Source organism: Crinia signifera, chromosome 3, assembly GCF_055691185.1.
Source record: "Crinia signifera chromosome 3, ASM5569118v1, whole genome shotgun sequence".
NCBI classification, from domain to species: Eukaryota; Metazoa; Chordata; class Amphibia; order Anura; family Myobatrachidae; genus Crinia; species Crinia signifera.
In genome coordinates, this window is record NC_139219.1 from 85,469,832 (window position 1) to 85,490,085 (window position 20,254).

The following is a 20,254-nucleotide window of genomic DNA, read 5'->3' on the forward strand; positions in this document are numbered from 1 at the left end:
CCACAGTATCCAAGTTTTAAATATATTTTATTAAAGGAACTGTATGAAAATGGTACAGCATTATGGATTACCATAGGTAAGTGCACTTGTGATACCCACAGTGTCCAATTTTGAAAACTGTTCGCAGAGTTTGCAGCGCTGAAAACCCCTGACATAAAAAAAGACAACTTACCTGTCTGCTTGTCAACCGTGGTCTCTGCTACTCCTGGGGGTTTTCCAGGCATATTTAGAATTGGCAGGGGGCTGCTGGGGGGCTCAGTGGCAGCTGGAAGTCTGCATTATTTTGATTTTTTATAAATTTCAACTGTCAATCATAAAACATCAACAAAAATTATATTTTGAGTTACATTTTTCAAATAAACTTATTTTCTATGAATAAAAGAAATATAGATATCATAAAATCTCTGAAAATACCCAGATATGTAATCATTTAGACTCTAAGTTGTGTATGTTTGAATAAAAGTTGACCATATTGAAAGAAATAGGCCCATAGCAAAAGCATCTAACATAAGAAAAAGCAGCTGCCAGAATCACACCAGGATGGCTGAGTGGTTAAGGCGTTGGACTTAAGATCCAATGGATTTGTATCCGCGTGGGTTCGAACCCCACTTCTGGTATGCTTTTTTTTCATTTAAGCCTTATATAAATGTACAAGTAAGAATGCCATCAATCAGAAAAGCATACATGAATATATGTTGCTTATGATAGTTGGCAACATGCATTCTACAAAAGCATTGCCATGTGAACATAAAGAAAATGAAAGTTACATTCTGTTTTAATGTACATGACAGAATGTTGGAAATTAGAGAAAGGAGTATATGTTGCATATCTTTGTTGACCACAATACATTTCCACAAAAGAATTACCATGTGACCGTACAGAAAAAGAAAGTTAGCATTTATTTCCAAATGTTAGTTATCAACATAAACCCTTTGAATGTCTAATGTGATATGTTAAAAAAGGTGTAAAAATTGGCAAGCAAAGTTTTTTTATTCATCATAATGACCTTTAATGTTTACCTTACATAGGAAATATAATCTTTGTTTACACTACATTTTTTATTTGAATTTATAGAACAAATGTGAGCGACTTTGGCAGTTTTAGCAGATATTTTGAAAATCTGTCACAGATGTTGGCACTCAAAGAGTTAAAAGGCAGAGCACTCTATATAGCTGAATAATGTAAAAATATAAAAAAATTCAATAAAATACATACTTTGAGTAAATATTTTCTAAAGAACCTTACTTTATATTGGGAAATGAAATAAGGATATAATATCCATAAAAGTTGCCAGAAATATGTCATAATTTAGACTTCAAGCACTAGAAAGTTTGAATAAAAAGATAGCCATGCACATTAAAATACACATGAACATTAAAATAGTATTTTCCCATGACAACAAGTTGCAGCAACAAACCAGGATGGCCGAGTGGTTAAGGCGTTGGACTTAAGATCCAATGGATTTCTATCCGTGTGGGTTCGAACCCCACTTCTGGTATGAATTTTAATTCTACCCTTGTGAAAATGTTAAAGGAAGAATGTTAACAGAGTTATGTGCTTAACATGTTCAGTAGTCTATGTTGCTCTCATTTGTTGAGCAACATAATTGTTCCACAAAAACATTCTCATATGGCAAGACAAAAAGCAACATTTGTAAAGGTCAATAATCATCATAAAAATAAAGAGCAGTCTATATGGCTGGACAATCTGAAAATATGGTCAAAATCAATAACTTTATGTGATATAAATTTGGGAGTGAGGTAATACAAACGAGCATGCTTTGTGCACAATTTTGGATTACCATGGGTATGTACACTCGTTATAACCACAGTATCCAAGTTTTAAATATATTTTATTAAAGGAACTGTATGAAAATGGTACAGCATTATGGATTACCATAGGTAAGTGCACTTGTGATACCCACAGTATCCAATTTTGAAAACTGTTCGCAGAGTTTGCAGCGCTGAAAACCCCTGACATAAAAAAAGACAACTTACCTGTCTGCTTGTCAACCGTGGTCTCTGCTACTCCTGGGGGTTTTCCAGGCATATTTAGAATTGGCAGGGGGCTGCTGGGGGGCTCAGTGGCATCTGGAAGTCTGCCTTATTTTGATTTTTTATTAATTTCAACTGTCAATCATAAAACATCAACAAAAATTATATTTTGAGTTACATTTTTCAAATAAACTTATTTTCTATGAATAAAAGAAATATAGATATCATAAAATCTCTGAAAATACCCAGATATGTAATCATTTAGACTCTAAATTGTGTATGTTTGAATAAAAGTTGACCATATTGAAAGAAATAGGCCCATTGCAAAAGCATCTAGCATAAGAAAAAGCAGCTGCCAGATTCACACCAGGATGGCCGAGTGGTTAAGGCGTTGTACTTAAGATCCAATGGATTTGTATCCGTGTGGGTTCGAACCCCACTTCTGGTATGCTTTTTTTTCATTTAATCCTTATAAAAATGTACTAGTAAGAATGTCATCAATCAGAAAAGCATACAGGAATATATGTTGCTTATGATAGTTGGCACCATGCATTCTACAAAAGCATTGCCATGTGAACATACAGAAAATGAAAGTTACATTCTGTTTTAATGTACATGACAGAATGTTGGAAATTAGAGAAAGGAGTATATGTTGCATATCTTTGTTGACCACCTTACATTTCCACAAAAGAATTGCCATGTGACCGTACAGAAAAAGAAAGTTAGCATTTATTTCCAAATGTTAGTTATCAACATAAACCCTTTGAATGTCTAATGTGACATGTTAAAAAAGGTGTAAAAATTGGCAAGCAAAGTTTTTTTATTCATCATAAAGACCTGTAATGTTTACCTTACATAGGAAATATAATCTTTGTTTACACTACATTTTTTATTTGAATTTATAGAACAAATGTGAGCGACTTTGGCAGTTTTAGCAGATATTTTGAAAATCTGTCACAGATGTTGGCACTCAAAGAGTTAAAAGGCAGAGCAATCTATATAGCTGAATATTGTAAAAATATAATGAAATTCAATAAAATACATACTTTGAGTAAATATTTTCTAAAGAACCTTACTTTCTGTTTGGAAATGAAATAAGGATATAATATCCATAAAAGTTGCCAGAAATATGTCATAATTTAGACTCCAAGCACTAGAAAGTTTGAATAAAATGATAGCCATGCACATTAAAATACACATGAACATTGAAATAGTATTTTCACATGACAACAAATTTCAGCAACAAACCAGGATGGCAGAGTGGTTAAGGCGTTGGACTTAAGATCCAATGGATTTCTATCCGCGTGGGTTCGAACCCCACTTCTGGTATGAATTTTAATTCTACCCTTGTGAAAATGTTAAAGGAAGAATGTTAACAGAGTTATGTGCTTAACATGTTCAGGAGTCTATGTTGCTTACATTTGTTGAGCAACATAATTGTTCCACAAAAACATTCTCATATGGCAAGACAAAAAGCAACATTTGTAAAGGTCAATAATCATCATAAAAATAAAGAGCAGTCTATATGGCTGGACAATCTGAAAATATGGTCAAAATCAATAACTTTATGTGATATAAATTTGGGAGTGAGGTAATACCAACGAGCATGCTTTGTGCACAATTTTGGATTACCATGGGTATGTGCACTCATTATAACCACAGTATCCAAGTTTTAAATATATTTTATTAAAGGAACTGTATGAAAATGGTACAGCATTATGGATTACCATAGGTAAGTGCACTTGTGATACCCACAGTATCCAATTTTGAAAACTGTTCACAGAGTTTGCAGCGCTGAAAACCCCTGACATAAAAAAAGACAACTTACCTGTCTGCTTGTCAACCGTGGTCTCTGCTACTCCTGGGGGTTTTCCAGGCATATTTAGAATTGGCAGGGGGCTGCTGGGGGGCTCAGTGGCAGCTGGAAGTTTGCCTTATTTTGATTTTTTATTAATTTAAACTGTCAATCATAAAACATCAACAAAAATTATATTTTGAGTTACATTTTTCAAATAAACTTATTTTTTATGAATAAAAGAAATATAGATATCATAAAATCTCTGAAAATAGCCATATATGTAATCATTTAGACTCTAAGTTGTGTATGTTTGAATAAAAGTTGACCATATTGAAAGAAATAGGCCCATTGCAAAAGCATCTAGCATAAGAAAAAGCAGCTGCCAGAATCACACCAGGATGGCCGAGTGGTTAAGGCGTTGGACTTAAGATCCAATGGTTTTGTATCCGCGTGGGTTCGAACCCCACTTCTGGTATGCTTTTTTTTCATTTAAGCCTTATAAAAATGTACAAGTAAGAATGTCATCAATCAGAAAAGCATACAGGAATATATGTTGCTTATGATAGTTGGCACCATGCATTCTACAAAAGCATTGCCATGTGAACATACAGAAAATGAAAGTTACATTCTGTTTTAATGTACATGACAGAATGTTGGAAATTAGAGAAAGGAGTATATGTTGCATATCTTTGTTGACCACCATACATTTCCACAAAAGAATTGCCATGTGACCGTACAGAAAAAGAAAGTTAGCATTTATTTCCAAATGTTAGTTATCAACATAAACCCTTTGAATGTCTAATGTGATATGTTAAAAAAGGTGTAAAAATTGCCAAGCAAAGTTTTTTTATTCATCATAAAGACCTGTAATGTTTACCTTACATAGGAAATATAATCTTTGTTTACACTACATTTTTTATTTGAATTTATAGAACAAATTTGAGCGACTTTGGCAGTTTTAGCAGATATTTTGAAAATCTGTCACAGATGTTGGCACTCAAAGAGTTAAAAGGCAGAGCAATCTATATAGCTGAATATTGTAAAAATATAATGAAATTCAATAAAATACATACTTTGAGTAAATATTTTCTAAAGAACCTTACTTTCTGTTTGGAAATGAAATAAGGATATAATATCCATAAAAGTTGCCAGAAATATGTCATAATTTAGACTCCAAGCACTAGAAAGTTTGAATAAAATGATAGCCATGCACAATTAAATACACATGAACATTGAAATAGTATTTTCCCATGACAACAAGTTACAGCAACAAACCAGGATGGCAGAGTGGTTAAGGCGTTGGACTTAAGATCCAATGGATTTCTATCCGCGTGGGTTCGAACCCCACTTCTGGTATGAATTTTAATTCTACCCTTGTGAAAATGTTAAAGGAAGAATGTTAACAGAGTTATGTGCTTAACATGTTCAGGAGTCTATGTTGCTTACATTTGTTGAGCAACATAATTGTTCCACAAAAACATTCTCATATGGCAAGACAAAAAGCAACATTTGTAAAGGTCAATAATCATCATAAAAATAAAGAGCAGTCTATATGGCTGGACAATCTGAAAATATGGTCAAAATCAATAACTTTATGTGATATAAATTTGGGAGTGAGGTAATACCAACGAGCATGCTTTGTGCACAATTTTGGATTACCATGGGTATGTGCACTCATTATAACCACAGTATCCAAGTTTTAAATATATTTTATTAAAGGAACTGTATGAAAATGGTACAGCATTATGGATTACCATAGGTAAGTGCACTTGTGATACCCACAGTATCCAATTTTGAAAACTGTTCACAGAGTTTGCAGCGCTGAAAACCCCTGACATAAAAAAAGACAACTTACCTGTCTGCTTGTCAACCGTGGTCTCTGCTACTCCTGGGGGTTTTCCAGGCATATTTAGAATTGGCAGGGGGCTGCTGGGGGGCTCAGTGGCAGCTGGAAGTTTGCCTTATTTTGATTTTTTATTAATTTCAACTGTCAATCATAAAACATCAACAAAAATTATATTTTGAGTTACATTTTTCAAATAAACTTATTTTTTATGAATAAAAGAAATATAGATATCATAAAATCTCTGAAAATAGCCATATATGTAATCATTTAGACTCTAAGTTGTGTATGTTTGAATAAAAGTTGACCATATTGAAAGAAATAGGCCCATAGCAAAAGCATCTAGCATAAGAAAAAGCAGCTGCCAGAATCACACCAGGATGGCCGAGTGGTTAAGGCGTTGGACTTAAGATCCAATGGTTTTGTATCCGCGTGGGTTCGAAACCCACTTCTGGTATGCTTTTTTTTCATTTAAGCCTTATAAAAATGTACAAGTAAGAATGTCATCAATCAGAAAAGCATACAGGAATATATGTTGCTTATGATAGTTGGCACCATGCATTCTACAAAAGCATTGCCATGTGAACATACAGAAAATGAAAGTTACATTCTGTTTTAATGTACATGACAGAATGTTGGAAATTAGAGAAAGGAGTATATGTTGCATATCTTTGTTGACCACCATACATTTCCACAAAAGAATTGCCATGTGACCGTACAGAAAAAGAAAGTTAGCATTTATTTCCAAATGTTAGTTATCAACATAAACCCTTTGAATGTCTAATGTGATATGTTAAAAAAGGTGTAAAAATTGCCAAGCAAAGTTTTTTTATTCATCATAAAGACCTGTAATGTTTACCTTACATAGGAAATATAATCTTTGTTTACACTACATTTTTTATTTGAATTTATAGAACAAATTTGAGCGACTTTGGCAGTTTTAGCAGATATTTTGAAAATCTGTCACAGATGTTGGCACTCAAAGAGTTAAAAGGCAGAGCAATCTATATAGCTGAATATTGTAAAAATATAATGAAATTCAATAAAATACATACTTTGAGTAAATATTTTCTAAAGAACCTTACTTTCTGTTTGGAAATGAAATAAGGATATAATATCCATAAAAGTTGCCAGAAATATGTCATAATTTAGACTCCAAGCACTAGAAAGTTTGAATAAAATGATAGCCATGCACATTAAAATACACATGAACATTGAAATAGTATTTTCACATGACAACAAGTTTCAGCAACAAACCAGGATGGCCGAGTGGTTAAGGCGTTGGACGTAAGATCCAATGGATTTCTATCCGCCTGGGTTCGAACCCCACTTCTGGTATGAATTTTAATTCTACCCTTGTGAAAATGTTAAAGGAAGAATGTTAACAGAGTTATGTGCTTAACATGTTCAGGAGTCTATGTTGCTTACATTTGTTGAGCAACATAATTGTTCCACAAAAACATTCTCATATGGCAAGACAAAAAGCAACATTTGTAAAGGTCAATAATCATCATACAAATAAAGAGCAGTCTATATGGCTGGACAATCTGAAAATATGGTCAAAATCAATAACTTTATGTGATATAAATTTGGGAGTGAGGTAATACCAACGAGCATGCTTTGTGCACAATTTTGGATTACCATGGGTATGTGCACTCGTTATAACCACAGTATCCAAGTTTTAAATATATTTTATTAAAGGAACTGTATGAAAATGGTACAGCATTATGGATTACCATAGGTAAGTGCACTTGTGATACCCACAGTATCCAATTTTGAAAACTGTTCGCAGAGTTTGCAGCGCTGAAAACCCCTGACATAAAAAAAGACAACTTACCTGTCTGCTTGTCAACCGTGGTCTCTGCTACTCCTGGGGGTTTTCCAGGCATATTTAGAATTGGCAGGGGGCTGCTGGGGGGCTCAGTGGCAGCTGGAAGTCTGCCTTATTTTGATTTTTTATAAATTTCAACTGTCAATCATAAAACATCAACAAAAATTATATTTTGAGTTACATTTTTCAAATAAACTTATTTTCTATGAATAAAAGAAATATAGATATCATAAAATCTCTGAAAATACCCAGATATGTAATCATTTAGACTCTAAGTTGTGTATGTTTGAATAAAAGTTGACCATATTGAAAGAAATAGGCCCATAGCAAAAGCATCTAACATAAGAAAAAGCAGCTGCCAGAATCACACCAGGATGTCCGAGTGGTTAAGGCGTTGGACTTAAGATCCAATGGATTTGTAGCCGCGTGGGTTCGAACCCCACTTCTGGTATGCTTTTTTTTCATTTAAGCCTTATAAAAATGTACAAGTAAGAATGTCATCAATCAGAAAAGCATACAGGAATATATGTTGCTTATGATAGTTGGCACCATGCATTCTACAAAAGCATTGCCATGTGAACATACAGAAAATGAAAATTACATTCTGTTTTAATGTACATGACAGAATGTTGGAAATTAGAGAAAGGAGTATATGTTGCATATCTTTGTTGACCACCATACATTTCCACAAAAGAATTGCCATGTGACCGTACAGAAAAAGAAAGTTAGCATTTATTTCCAAATGTTAGTTATCAACATAAACCCTTTGAATGTCTAATGTGATATGTTAAAAAAGGTGTAAAAATTGCCAAGCAAAATTTTTTTATTCATCATAAAGACCTGTAATGTTTACCTTACATAGGAAATATAATCTTTGTTTACACTACATTTTTTATTTGAATTTATAGAACAAATTTGAGCGACTTTGGCAGTTTTAGCAGATATTTTGAAAATCTGTCACAGATGTTGGCACTCAAAGAGTTAAAAGGCAGAGCAATCTATATAGCTGAATATTGTAAAAATATAATGAAATTCAATAAAATACATACTTTGAGTAAATATTTTCTAAAGAACCTTACTTTCTGTTGGGAAATGAAATAAGGATATAATATCCATAAAAGTTGCCAGAAATATGTCATAATTTAGACTCCAAGCACTAGAAAGTTTGAATAAAATGATAGCCATGCACAATTAAATACACATGAACATTGAAATAGTATTTTCCCATGACAACAAGTTACAGCAACAAACCAGGATGACCGAGTGGTTAAGGCGTTGGACTTAAGATCCAATGGATTTCTATCCGCGTGGGTTCGAACTCCACTTCTGGTATGAATTTTAATTCTACCCTTGTGAAAATGTTAAAGGAAGAATGTTAACAGAGTTATGTGCTTAACATGTTCAAGAGTCTATGTTGCTTACATTTGTTGAGCAACATAATTGTTCCACAAAAACATTCTCATATGGCAAGACAAAAAGCAACATTTGTAAAGGTCAATAATCATCATAAAAATAAAGAGCAGTCTATATGGCTGGACAATCTGAAAATATGGTCAAAATCAATAACTTTATGTGATATAAATTTGGGAGTGAGGTAATACAAACGAGCATGCTTTGTGCACAATTTTGGATTACCATGGGTATGTGCACTCGTTATAACCACAGTATCCAAGTTTTAAATATATTTTATTAAAGGAACTGTATGAAAATGGTACAGCATTATGGATTACCATAGGTAAGTGCACTTGTGATACCCACAGTATCCAATTTTGAAAACTGTTCGCAGAGTTTGCAGCGCTGAAAACCCCTGACATAAAAAAAGACAACTTACCTGTCTGCTTGTCAACCGTGGTCTCTGCTACTCCTGGGGGTTTTCCAGGCATATTTAGAATTGGCAGGGGGCTGCTGGGGGGCTCAGTGGCAGCTGGAAGTCTGCCTTATTTTGATTTTTTATAAATTTCAACTGTCAATCATAAAACATCAACAAAAATTATATTTTGAGTTACATTTTTCAAATAAACTTATTTTCTATGAATAAAAGAAATATAGATATCATAAAATCTCTGAAAATACCCAGATATGTAATCATTTAGACTCTAAGTTGTGTATGTTTGAATAAAAGTTGACCATATTGAAAGAAATAGGCCCATAGCAAAAGCATCTAACATAAGAAAAAGCAGCTGCCAGAATCACACCAGGATGGCCGAGTGGTTAAGGCGTTGGACTTAAGATCCAATGGATTTGTATCCGCGTGGGTTCGAACCCCACTTCTGGTATGCTTTTTTTTCATTTAAGCCTTATATAAATGTACAAGTAAGAATGTCATCAATCAGAAAAGCATACATGAATATATGTTGCTTATGATAGTTGGCAACATGCATTCTACAAAAGCATTGCCATGTGAACATAAAGAAAATGAAAGTTACATTCTGTTTTAATGTACATGACAGAATGTTGGAAATTAGAGAAAGGAGTATATGTTGCATATCTTTGTTGACCACCATACATTTCCACAAAAGAATTGCCATGTGACCGTACAGAAAAAGAAAGTTAGCATTTATTTCCAAATGTTAGTTATCAACATAAACCCTTTGAATGTCTAATGTGATATGTTAAAAAAGGTGTAAAAATTGGCAAGCAAAGTTTTTTTATTCATCATAATGACCTTTAATGTTTACCTTACATAGGAAATATAATCTTTGTTTACACTACATTTTTTATTTGAATTTATAGAACAAATGTGAGCGACTTTGGCAGTTTTAGCAGATATTTTGAAAATCTGTCACAGATGTTGGCACTCAAAGAGTTAAAAGGCAGAGCACTCTATATAGCTGAATAATGTAAAAATATAAAAAAATTCAATAAAATACATACTTTGAGTAAATATTTTCTAAAGAACCTTACTTTATATTGGGAAATGAAATAAGGATATAATATCCATAAAAGTTGCCAGAAATATGTCATAATTTAGACTTCAAGCACTAGAAAGTTTGAATAAAAAGATAGCCATGCACATTAAAATACACATGAACATTAAAATAGTATTTTCCCATGACAACAAGTTGCAGCAACAAACCAGGATGGCCGAGTGGTTAAGGCGTTGGACTTAAGATCCAATGGATTTCTATCTGCGTGGGTTCGAACCCCACTTCTGGTATGAATTTTAATTCTACCCTTGAGAAAATGTTAAAGGAAGAATGTTAACAGAGTTATGTGCTTAACATGTTCAGGAGTCTATGTTGCTTACATTTGTTGAGCAACATAATTGTTCCACAAAAACATTCTCATATGGCAAGACAAAAAGGAACATTTGTAAAGGTCAATAATCATCATATAAATAAAGAGCAGTCTATATGGCTGGACAATCTGAAAATATGGTCAAAATCAATAATTTTATGTGATATAAATTTGGGAGTGAGGTAATACAAACGTGCATGCTTTGTGCACAATTTTGGATTACCATGGGTATGTGCACTCATTATAACCACAGTATCCAAGTTTTAAATATATTTTATTAAAGGAACTGTATGAAAATGGTACAGCATTTTGGATTACCATAGGTAAGTGCACTTGTGATACCCACAGTATCCAATTTTGAAAACTGTTCGCAGAGTTTGCAGCGCTGAAAACCCCTGAAATGAAAAAAAGAAAACTTACCTGTCTACTTGGCAACCATGGTCTCTGCGGGATGCAGTTAAAATCCCGGCGGTCGGGATCCCGGCGTTCAGAATCCCGACGCCGAAATCCCGACCGCCGAAATGCCGACACATTCTCCCTCCTGGGGTGTCCACGACACCCCTGGAGGGAGAATAAATTAGTGTGCCGAGCGTAGCGAGGCACAGGGCCCGCTGCGTGGCGAGCGCAGCGAGCCCGCAAGGGGGGGCGATCCACGTCCCCCCCTTGTCGGCATTTCGGCTGTCGGGATTCCGGCGTCGGGATTCTGAACGCCGGGATCCCGACCGCCGGGATTCAATACTGAATCCGTCTCTGCTACTCCTGGGGGTTTTCCAGGCATATTAAGAATTGGCAGGGGGCTGCTGGGGGGCTCAGTGGCATCTGGAAGTCTGCCTTATTTTGATTTTTTATTAATTTCAACTGTCAATCATAAAACATCAACAAAAATTATATTTTGAGTTAAATTTTTCAAATAAACTTATTTTCTATGAATAAAAGAAATATAAATATCATAAAATCTCTGAAAATACCCAGATATGTAATCATTTAGACTCTAAGTTGTGTATGTTTGAATAAAAGTTGACCATATTGAAAGAAATAGGCCCATTGCAAAAGCATCTAGCATAAGAAAAAGCAGCTGCCAGAATCACACCAGAATGGCCGAGTGGTTAAGGCGTTGGACTTAAGATCCAATGGATTTGTATCCACGTGGGTTCGAACCCCACTTCTGGTATGCTTTTTTTTCATTTAAGCCTTATAAAAATGTACAAGTAAGAATGTCATCAATCAGAAAAGCATACAGGAATATATGTTGCTTATGATAGTTGGCACCATGCATTCTACAAAAGCATTGCCATGTGAACATACAGAAAATGAAAGTAACATTCTGTTTTAATGTACATGACAGAATGTTGGAAATTAGAGAAAGGAGTATATGTTGCATATCTTTGTTGACCACCATACATTTCCACAAAAGAATTGCCATGTGACCGTACAGAAAAAGAAAGTTAGCATTTATTTCCAAATGTTAGTTATCAACATAAACCCTTTGAATGTCTAATGTGATATGTTAAAAAAGGTGTAAAAATTGCCAAGCAAAGTTTTTTTATTCATCATAATGACCTGTAATGTTTACCTTACACAGGAAATATAATCTTTGTTTACACTACACTTTTTATTTGAATTTATAGAACAAATGTGAGCGACTTTGGCAGTTTTAGCAGATATTTTGAAAATCTGTCACAGATGTTGGCACGCAAAGAGTTAAAAGGCAGAGCATCCTATATAGCTGAATAATGTAAAAATATAATGAAATTCAATAAATTACATACTTTGAGTAAATATTTTCTAAAGAACCTTACTTTCTGTTGGGAAATGAAATAAGGATATAATATCCATAAAAGTTGCCAGAAATATGTCATAATTTAGACTCCAAGCACTAGAAAGTTTGAATAAAATGATAGCCATGCACATTAAAATACATATGAACATTGAAATAGTATTTTACCATGACAACAAGTTGCAACAACAAACCAGGATGGCCGAGTGGTTAAGGCATTGGACGTAAGATCCAATGGATTTCTATCCGCGTGGGTTCTAACCCCACTTCTGGTATGAATTTTAATTCTACCCTTGAGAAAATGTTAAAGGAAGAATGTTAACAGAGTTATGTGCTTAACATGTTCAGGAGTCTATGTTGCTTACATTTGTTGAGCAACATAATTGTTCCACAAAAACATTCTCATATGGCAAGATAAAAAGGAACATTTGTAAAGGTCAATAATCATCATATAAATAAAGAGAGGTCTATATGGCTGGACAATCTGAAAATATGGTCAAAATCAATAACTTGGCCGAGTGGTTAAGGCGTTGGACTTAAGATCCAATGGATTTCTCTCCGCGTGGGTTCGAACCCCACTTCTGGTATGAATTTTAATTCTACCCTTGAGAAAATGTTAAAGGAAGAATGTTAACAGAGTTATGTGCTTAACATGTTCAGGAGTCTATGTTGCTTACATTTGTTGAGCAACATAATTGTTCCACAAAACATTCTCATATGGCAAGACAAAAAGGAACATTTGTAAAGGTCAATAATCATCATATAAATAAAGAGCAGTCTATATGGCTGGACAATCTGAAAATATGGTCAAAATCAATAACTGTATGTGATATAAATTTGGGAGTGAGGTAATACAAACGTGCATGCTTTGTGCACAATTTTGGATTACCATGGGTATGTGCACTCGTTATAACCACAGTATCCAAGTTTTAAATATATTTTATTAAAGGAACTGTATGAAAATGGTACAGCATTTTGGATTACCATAGGTAAGTGCACTTGTGATACCCACAGTATCCAATTTTGAAAACTGTTCGCAGAGTTTGCAGCGCTGAAAACCCCTGACATGAAAAAAAGACAACTTACCTGTCTGCTTGTCAACCGTGGTCTCTGCTACTCCTGGGGGTTTTCCAGGCATATTAAGAATTGGCAGGGGGCTGCTGGGGGGCTCAGTGGCAGCTGGAAGTCTGCCTTATTTTGATTTTTTATTAATTTCAACTGTCAATCATAAAACATCAACAAAAATTATATTTTGAGTTAAATTTTTAAAATAAACTTATTTTCTATGAATAAAAGAAATATAGATATCATAAAATCTCTGAAAATAGCCAGATATGTAATCATTTAGACTCTAAGTTGTGTATGTTTGAATAAAAGTTGACCATATTGAAAGAAATAGGCCCATTGCAAAAGCATCTAGCATAAGAAAAAGCAGCTGCCAGAACCACACCAGAATGGCCGAGTGGTTAAGGCGTTGGACTTAAGATCCAATGGATTTGTATCCACGTGGGTTCGAACCCCACTTCTGGTATGCTTTTTTTTCATTTAAGCCTTATAAAAATGTACAAGTAAGAATGTCATCAATCAGAAAAGCATACAGGAATATATGTTTCTTATGATAGTTGGCACCATGCATTCTACAAAAGCATTGCCATGTGAACATACAGAAAATGAAAGTTACATTCTGTTTTAATGTACATGACAGAATGTTGGAAATTAGAGAAAGGAGTATATGTTGCATATCTTTGTTGACCACCATACATTTCCACAAAAGAATTGCCATGTGACCGTACAGAAAAAGAAAGTTAGCATTTATTTCCAAATGTTAGTTATCAACATAAACCCTTTGAATGTCTAATGTGATATGTTAAAAAAGGTGTAAAAATTGCCAAGCAAAGTTTTTTTATTCATCATAAAGACCTGTAATGTTTACCTTACATAGGAAATATAATCTTTGTTTACACTACATTTTTTATTTGAATTTATAGAACAAATGTGAGCGACTTTGGCAGTTTTAGCAGATATTTTGAAAATCTGTCACAGATGTCGGCACTCAAAGAGTTAAAAGGCAGAGCAATCTATATAGCTGAATATTGTAAAAATATAATGAAATTCAATAAAATACATACTTTGAGTAAATATTTTCTAAAGAACCTTACTTTCTGTTGGGAAATGAAATAAGGATATAATATCCATAAAAGTTGCCAGAAATATGTCATAATTTAGACTCCAAGCACTAGAAAGTTTGAATAAAATGATAGCCATGCACAATTAAATTCACATGAACATTGAAATAGTATTTTCCCATGACAACAAGTTGCAGCAACAAACCAGGATGACCGAGTGGTTAAGGCGTTGGACTTAAGATCCAATGGATTTCTATCCGCGTGGGTTCGAACTCCACTTCTGGTATGAATTTTAATTCTACCCTTGTGAAAATGTTAAAGGAAGAATGTTAACAGAGTTATGTGCTTAACATGTTCAGGAGTCTATGTTGCTTACATTTGTTGAGCAACATAATTGTTCCACAAAAACATTCTCATATGGCAAGACAAAAAGCAACATTTGTAAAGGTCAATAATCATCATAAAAATAAAGAGCAGTCTATATGGCTGGACAATCTGAAAATATGGTCAAAATCAATAACTTTATGTGATATAAATTTGGGAGTGAGGTAATACAAACGAGCATGCTTTGTGCACAATTTTGGATTACCATGGGTATGTGCACTCGTTATAACCACAGTATCCAAGTTTTAAATATATTTTATTAAAGGAACTGTATGAAAATGGTACAGCATTATGGATTACCATAGGTAAGTGCACTTGTGATACCCACAGTATCCAATTTTGAAAACTGTTCGCAGAGTTTGCAGCGCTGAAAACCCCTGACATAAAAAAAGACAACTTACCTGTCTGCTTGTCAACCGTGGTCTCTGCTACTCCTGGGGGTTTTCCAGGCATATTTAGAATTGGCAGGGGGCTGCTGGGGGGCTCAGTGGCAGCTGGAAGTCTGCCTTATTTTGATTTTTTATAAATTTCAACTGTCAATCATAAAACATCAACAAAAATTATATTTTGAGTTACATTTTTCAAATAAACTTATTTTCTATGAATAAAAGAAATATAGATATCATAAAATCTCTAAAAATACCCAGATATGTAATCATTTAGACTCTAAGTTGTGTATGTTTGAATAAAAGTTGACCATATTGAAAGAAATAGGCCCATAGCAAAAGCATCTAACATAAGAAAAAGCAGCTGCCAGCATCACACCAGGATGGCCGAGTGGTTAAGGCATTGGACTTAAGATCCAATGGATTTGTATCCGCGTGGGTTCGAACCCCACTTCTGGTATGCTTTTTTTTCATTTAAGCCTTATATAAATGTACAAGTAAGAATGCCATCAATCAGAAAAGCATACATGAATATATGTTGCTTATGATAGTTGGCAACATGCATTCTACAAAAGCATTGCCATGTGAACATAAAGAAAATGAAAGTTACATTCTGTTTTAATGTACATGACAGAATGTTGGAAATTAGAGAAAGGAGTATATGTTGCATATCTTTGTTGACCACCATACATTTCCACAAAAGAATTGCCATGTGACCGTACAGAAAAAGAAAGTTAGCATTTATTTCCAAATGTTAGTTATCAACATAAACCCTTTGAATGTCTAATGTGATATGTTAAAAAAGGTGTAAAAATTGCCAAGCAAAGTTTTTTTATTCATCATAATGACCTGTAATGTTTACCTTACATAGGAAATATAATCTTTGTTTACACTACATTTTTTATTTGAATTTATAGAACAAATGTGAGCGACTTTGGCAGTTTTAGCAGATATTTTGAAAATCTGTCACAGATGTTGGCACTCAAAGAGTTAAAAGGCAGAGCAATCTATATAGCTGAATAATGTAAAAATATAAAAAAATTCAATAAAATACATACTTTGAGTAAATATTTTCTAAAGAACCTTACTTTCTGTTGGGAAATGAAATAAGGATATAATATCCATAAAAGTTGCCAGAAATATGTCATAATTTAGACTCCAAGCACTAGAAAGTTTGAATAAAAAGATAGCCATGCACATTAAAATACACATGAACATTGAAATAGTATTTTCCCATGACAACAAGTTGCAGCAACAAACCAGGATGGCCGAGTGGTTAAGGCGTTGGACTTAAGATCCAATGGATTTCTATCCGCGTGGGTTCGAACCCACTTCTGGTATGAATTTTAATTCTACCCTTGTGAAAATGTTAAAGGAAGAATGTTAACAGAGTTATGTGCTTAACATGTTCAGGAGTCTATGTTGCTTACATTTGTTGAGCAACATAATTGTTCCACAAAAACATTCTCATATGGCAAGACAAAAAGCAACATTTGTAAAGGTCAATAATCATCATACAAATAAAGAGCAGTCTATATGGCTGGACAATCTGAAAATATGGTCAAAATCAATAACTTTATGTGATATAAATTTGGGAGTGAGGTAATACAAACGAGCATGCTTTGTGCACAATTTTGGATTACCATGGGTATGTGCACTCGTTATAACCACAGTATCCAAGTTTTAAATATATTTTATTAAAGGAACGGTATGAAAATGGTACAGCATTATGGATTACCATAGGTAAGTGCACTTGTGATACCCACAGTATCCAATTTTGAAAACTGTTCGCAGAGTTTGCAGCGCTGAAAACCCCTTACATGAAAAAAAGACAACTTACCTGTCTGCTTGTCAACCGTGGTCTCTGCTACTCCTGGGGGTTTTCCAGGCATATTTAGAATTGGCAGGGGGCTGCTGGGGGGCTCAGTGGCATCTGGAAGTCTGCCTTATTTTGATTTTTTATTAATTTCAACTGTCAATCATAAAACATCAACAAAAATTATATTTTGAGTTACATTTTTCAAATAAACTTATTTTCTATGAATAAAAGAAATATAGATATCATAAAATCTCTGAAAATAGCCAGATATGTAATCATTTAGACTCTAAGTTGTGTATGTTTGAATAAAAGTTGACCATATTGAAAGAAATAGGCCCATTGCAAAAGCATCTAGCATAAGAAAAAGCAGCTGCCAGATTCACACCAGGATGGCCGAGTGGTTAAGGCGTTGTACTTAAGATCCAATGGATTTGTATCCGCGTGGGTTCGAACCCCACTTCTGGTATGCTTTTTTTTCATTTAATCCTTATAAAAATGTACTAGTAAGAATGTCATCAATCAGAAAAGCATACAGGAATATATGTTGCTTATGATAGTTGGCACCATGCATTCTACAAAAGCATTGCCATGTGAACATACAGAAAATGAAAGTTACATTCTGTTTTAATGTACATGACAGAATGTTGGAAATTAGAGAAAGGAGTATATGTTGCATATCTTTGTTGACCACCATACATTTCCACAAAAGAATTGCCATGTGACCGTACAGAAAAAGAAAGTTAGCATTTATTTCCAAATGTTAGTTATCAACATAAACCCTTTGAATGTCTAATGTGATATGTTAAAAAAGGTGTAAAAATTGCCAAGCAAAGTTTTTTTATTCATCATAATGACCTGTAATGTTTACCTTACATAGGAAATATAATCTTTGTTTACACTACATTTTTTATTTGAATTTATAGAACAAATGTGAGCGACTTTGGCAGTTTTAGCAGATATTTTGAAAATCTGTCACAGATGTTGGCACTCAAAGAGTTAAAAGGCAGAGCAATCTATGTAGCTGAATAATGTAAAAATATAAAAAAAATTAATAAAATACATACTTTGAGTAAATATTTTCTAAAGAACCTTACTTTCTGTTGGGAAATGAAATAAGGATATAATATCCATAAAAGTTGCCAGAAATATGTCATAATTTAGACTCCAAGCACTAGAAAGTTTGAATAAAATGATAGCCATGCACATTAAAATACACATGTACATTGAAATAGTATTTTCCCATGACACCAAGTTGCAGCAACAAACCAGGATGGCCGAGTGGTTAAGGCGTTGGACTTAAGATCCAATGGATTTCTATCCGCGTGGGTTCGAACCCCACTTCTGGTATGAATTTTAATTCTACCCTTGTGAAAATGTTAAAGGAAGAATGTTAACAGAGTTATGTGCTTAACATGTTCAGGAGTCTATGTTGCTTACATTTGTTGAGCAACATAATTGTTCCACAAAAACATTCTCATATGGCAAGACAAAAAGCAACATTTGTAAAGGTCAATAATCATCATAAAAATAAAGAGCAGTCTATATGGCTGGACAATCTGAAAATATGGTCAAAATCAATAACTTTATGTGATATAAATTTGGGAGTGAGGTAATACAAACGAGCATGCTTTGTGCACAATTTTGGATTACCATGGGTATGTGCACTCGTTATAACCACAGTATCCAAATTTTAAATATATTTTATTAAAGGAACTGTATGAAAATGGTACAGCATTATGGATTACCATAGGTAAGTGCACTTGTGATACCCACAGTATCCAATTTTGAAAACTGTTCACAGAGTTTGCAGCGCTGAAAACCCCTGACATGAAAAAAAGACAACTTACCTGTCTGCTTGTCAACCGTGGTCTCTGCTACTCCTGGGGGTTTTCCAGGCATATTTAGAATTGGCAAGGGGCTGCTGGGGGGCTCAGTGGCATCTGGAAGTCTGCCTTATTTTGATTTTTTATTAATTTCAACTGTCAATCATAAAACATCAACAAAAATTATATTTTGAGTTACATTTTTCAAATAAACTTATTTTCTATGAATAAAAGAAATATAGATATCATAAAATCTCTGAAAATAGCCAGATATGTAATCATTTAGACTCTAAGTTGTGTATGTTTGAATAAAAGTTGACCATATTGAAAGAAATAGGCCCATTGCAAAAGCATCTAGCATAAGAAAAAGCAGCTGCCAGATTCACACCAGGATGGCCGAGTGGTTAAGGCGTTGTACTTAAGATCCAATGGATTTGTATCCGCGTGGGTTCGAACCCCACTTCTGGTATGCTTTTTTTTTTATTTAATCCTTATAAAAATGTACTAGTAAGAATGTCATCAATCAGAAAAGCATACAGGAATATATGTTGCTTATGATAGTTGGCACCATGCATTCTACAAAAGCATTGCCATGTGAACATACAGAAAATGAAAGTTACATTCTGTTTTAATGTACATGACAGAATGTTGGAAATTAGAGAAAGGAGTATATGTTGCATATCTTTGTTGACCACCTTACATTTCCACAAAAGAATTGCCATGTGACCGTACAGAAAAAGAAAGTTAGCATTTATTTCCAAATGTTAGTTATCAACATAAACCCTTTGAATGTCTAATGTGATATGTTAAAAAAGGTGTAAAAATTGCCAAGCAAAGTTTTTTTATTCATCATAAAGACCTGTAATGTTTACCTTACATAGGAAATATAATCTTTGTTTACACTACATTTTTTATTTGAATTTATAGAACAAATGTGAGCGACTTTGGCAGTTTTAGCAGATATTTTGAAAATCTGTCAAAGATGTCGGCACTCAAAGAGTTAAAAGGCAGAGCAATCTATATAGCTGAATATTGTAAAAATATAATGAAATTCAATAAAATACATACTTTGAGTAAATATTTTCTAAAGAACCTTACTTTCTGTTGGGAAATGAAATAAGGATATAATATCCATAAAAGTTGCCAGAAATATGTCATAATTTAGAATCCAAGCACTAGAAAGTTTGAATAAAATGATAGCCATGCACAATTAAATACACATGAACATTGAAATAG

At 33.8% G+C, this 20,254-nt stretch overlaps 21 non-coding genes across 21 annotated transcripts; all 21 read left to right on the forward strand.

Annotated features, from left to right (window-relative positions):
* Window positions 1-534: 534 nt before the first annotated feature.
* On the forward strand, window positions 535-617 carry TRNAL-UAA (transfer RNA leucine (anticodon UAA)). Its single transcript has one exon. It is a non-coding gene; the product is annotated as a tRNA-Leu (tRNA).
* A 798-nt stretch (window positions 618-1,415) lies between these two features.
* TRNAL-UAA (transfer RNA leucine (anticodon UAA)) lies at window positions 1,416-1,498 on the forward strand. The gene has a single exon. It is a non-coding gene; the product is annotated as a tRNA-Leu (tRNA).
* Window positions 1,499-2,359: 861 nt separating this feature from the next.
* Window positions 2,360-2,442, forward strand: TRNAL-UAA (transfer RNA leucine (anticodon UAA)). The gene has a single exon. It is a non-coding gene; the product is annotated as a tRNA-Leu (tRNA).
* Window positions 2,443-3,240: 798 nt separating this feature from the next.
* TRNAL-UAA (transfer RNA leucine (anticodon UAA)) lies at window positions 3,241-3,323 on the forward strand. The gene has a single exon. It is a non-coding gene; the product is annotated as a tRNA-Leu (tRNA).
* Window positions 3,324-4,184: 861 nt separating this feature from the next.
* On the forward strand, window positions 4,185-4,267 carry TRNAL-UAA (transfer RNA leucine (anticodon UAA)). Its single transcript has one exon. It is a non-coding gene; the product is annotated as a tRNA-Leu (tRNA).
* A 798-nt stretch (window positions 4,268-5,065) lies between these two features.
* On the forward strand, window positions 5,066-5,148 carry TRNAL-UAA (transfer RNA leucine (anticodon UAA)). The gene has a single exon. It is a non-coding gene; the product is annotated as a tRNA-Leu (tRNA).
* Window positions 5,149-6,009: 861 nt separating this feature from the next.
* On the forward strand, window positions 6,010-6,092 carry TRNAL-UAA (transfer RNA leucine (anticodon UAA)). Its single transcript has one exon. It is a non-coding gene; the product is annotated as a tRNA-Leu (tRNA).
* A 798-nt stretch (window positions 6,093-6,890) lies between these two features.
* On the forward strand, window positions 6,891-6,973 carry TRNAL-UAA (transfer RNA leucine (anticodon UAA)). Its single transcript has one exon. It is a non-coding gene; the product is annotated as a tRNA-Leu (tRNA).
* Window positions 6,974-7,834: 861 nt separating this feature from the next.
* On the forward strand, window positions 7,835-7,917 carry TRNAL-UAA (transfer RNA leucine (anticodon UAA)). The gene has a single exon. It is a non-coding gene; the product is annotated as a tRNA-Leu (tRNA).
* A 798-nt stretch (window positions 7,918-8,715) lies between these two features.
* Window positions 8,716-8,798, forward strand: TRNAL-UAA (transfer RNA leucine (anticodon UAA)). Its single transcript has one exon. It is a non-coding gene; the product is annotated as a tRNA-Leu (tRNA).
* Window positions 8,799-9,659: 861 nt separating this feature from the next.
* On the forward strand, window positions 9,660-9,742 carry TRNAL-UAA (transfer RNA leucine (anticodon UAA)). Its single transcript has one exon. It is a non-coding gene; the product is annotated as a tRNA-Leu (tRNA).
* Window positions 9,743-10,540: 798 nt separating this feature from the next.
* Window positions 10,541-10,623, forward strand: TRNAL-UAA (transfer RNA leucine (anticodon UAA)). Its single transcript has one exon. It is a non-coding gene; the product is annotated as a tRNA-Leu (tRNA).
* A 1,168-nt stretch (window positions 10,624-11,791) lies between these two features.
* Window positions 11,792-11,874, forward strand: TRNAL-UAA (transfer RNA leucine (anticodon UAA)). Its single transcript has one exon. It is a non-coding gene; the product is annotated as a tRNA-Leu (tRNA).
* Window positions 11,875-12,672: 798 nt separating this feature from the next.
* Window positions 12,673-12,755, forward strand: TRNAL-UAA (transfer RNA leucine (anticodon UAA)). Its single transcript has one exon. It is a non-coding gene; the product is annotated as a tRNA-Leu (tRNA).
* A 1,173-nt stretch (window positions 12,756-13,928) lies between these two features.
* Window positions 13,929-14,011, forward strand: TRNAL-UAA (transfer RNA leucine (anticodon UAA)). The gene has a single exon. It is a non-coding gene; the product is annotated as a tRNA-Leu (tRNA).
* Window positions 14,012-14,809: 798 nt separating this feature from the next.
* TRNAL-UAA (transfer RNA leucine (anticodon UAA)) lies at window positions 14,810-14,892 on the forward strand. The gene has a single exon. It is a non-coding gene; the product is annotated as a tRNA-Leu (tRNA).
* Window positions 14,893-15,753: 861 nt separating this feature from the next.
* Window positions 15,754-15,836, forward strand: TRNAL-UAA (transfer RNA leucine (anticodon UAA)). Its single transcript has one exon. It is a non-coding gene; the product is annotated as a tRNA-Leu (tRNA).
* Window positions 15,837-16,634: 798 nt separating this feature from the next.
* Window positions 16,635-16,716, forward strand: TRNAL-UAA (transfer RNA leucine (anticodon UAA)). Its single transcript has one exon. It is a non-coding gene; the product is annotated as a tRNA-Leu (tRNA).
* Window positions 16,717-17,578: 862 nt separating this feature from the next.
* TRNAL-UAA (transfer RNA leucine (anticodon UAA)) lies at window positions 17,579-17,661 on the forward strand. The gene has a single exon. It is a non-coding gene; the product is annotated as a tRNA-Leu (tRNA).
* Window positions 17,662-18,459: 798 nt separating this feature from the next.
* On the forward strand, window positions 18,460-18,542 carry TRNAL-UAA (transfer RNA leucine (anticodon UAA)). Its single transcript has one exon. It is a non-coding gene; the product is annotated as a tRNA-Leu (tRNA).
* An 862-nt stretch (window positions 18,543-19,404) lies between these two features.
* Window positions 19,405-19,487, forward strand: TRNAL-UAA (transfer RNA leucine (anticodon UAA)). The gene has a single exon. It is a non-coding gene; the product is annotated as a tRNA-Leu (tRNA).
* Window positions 19,488-20,254: the final 767 nt, after the last annotated feature.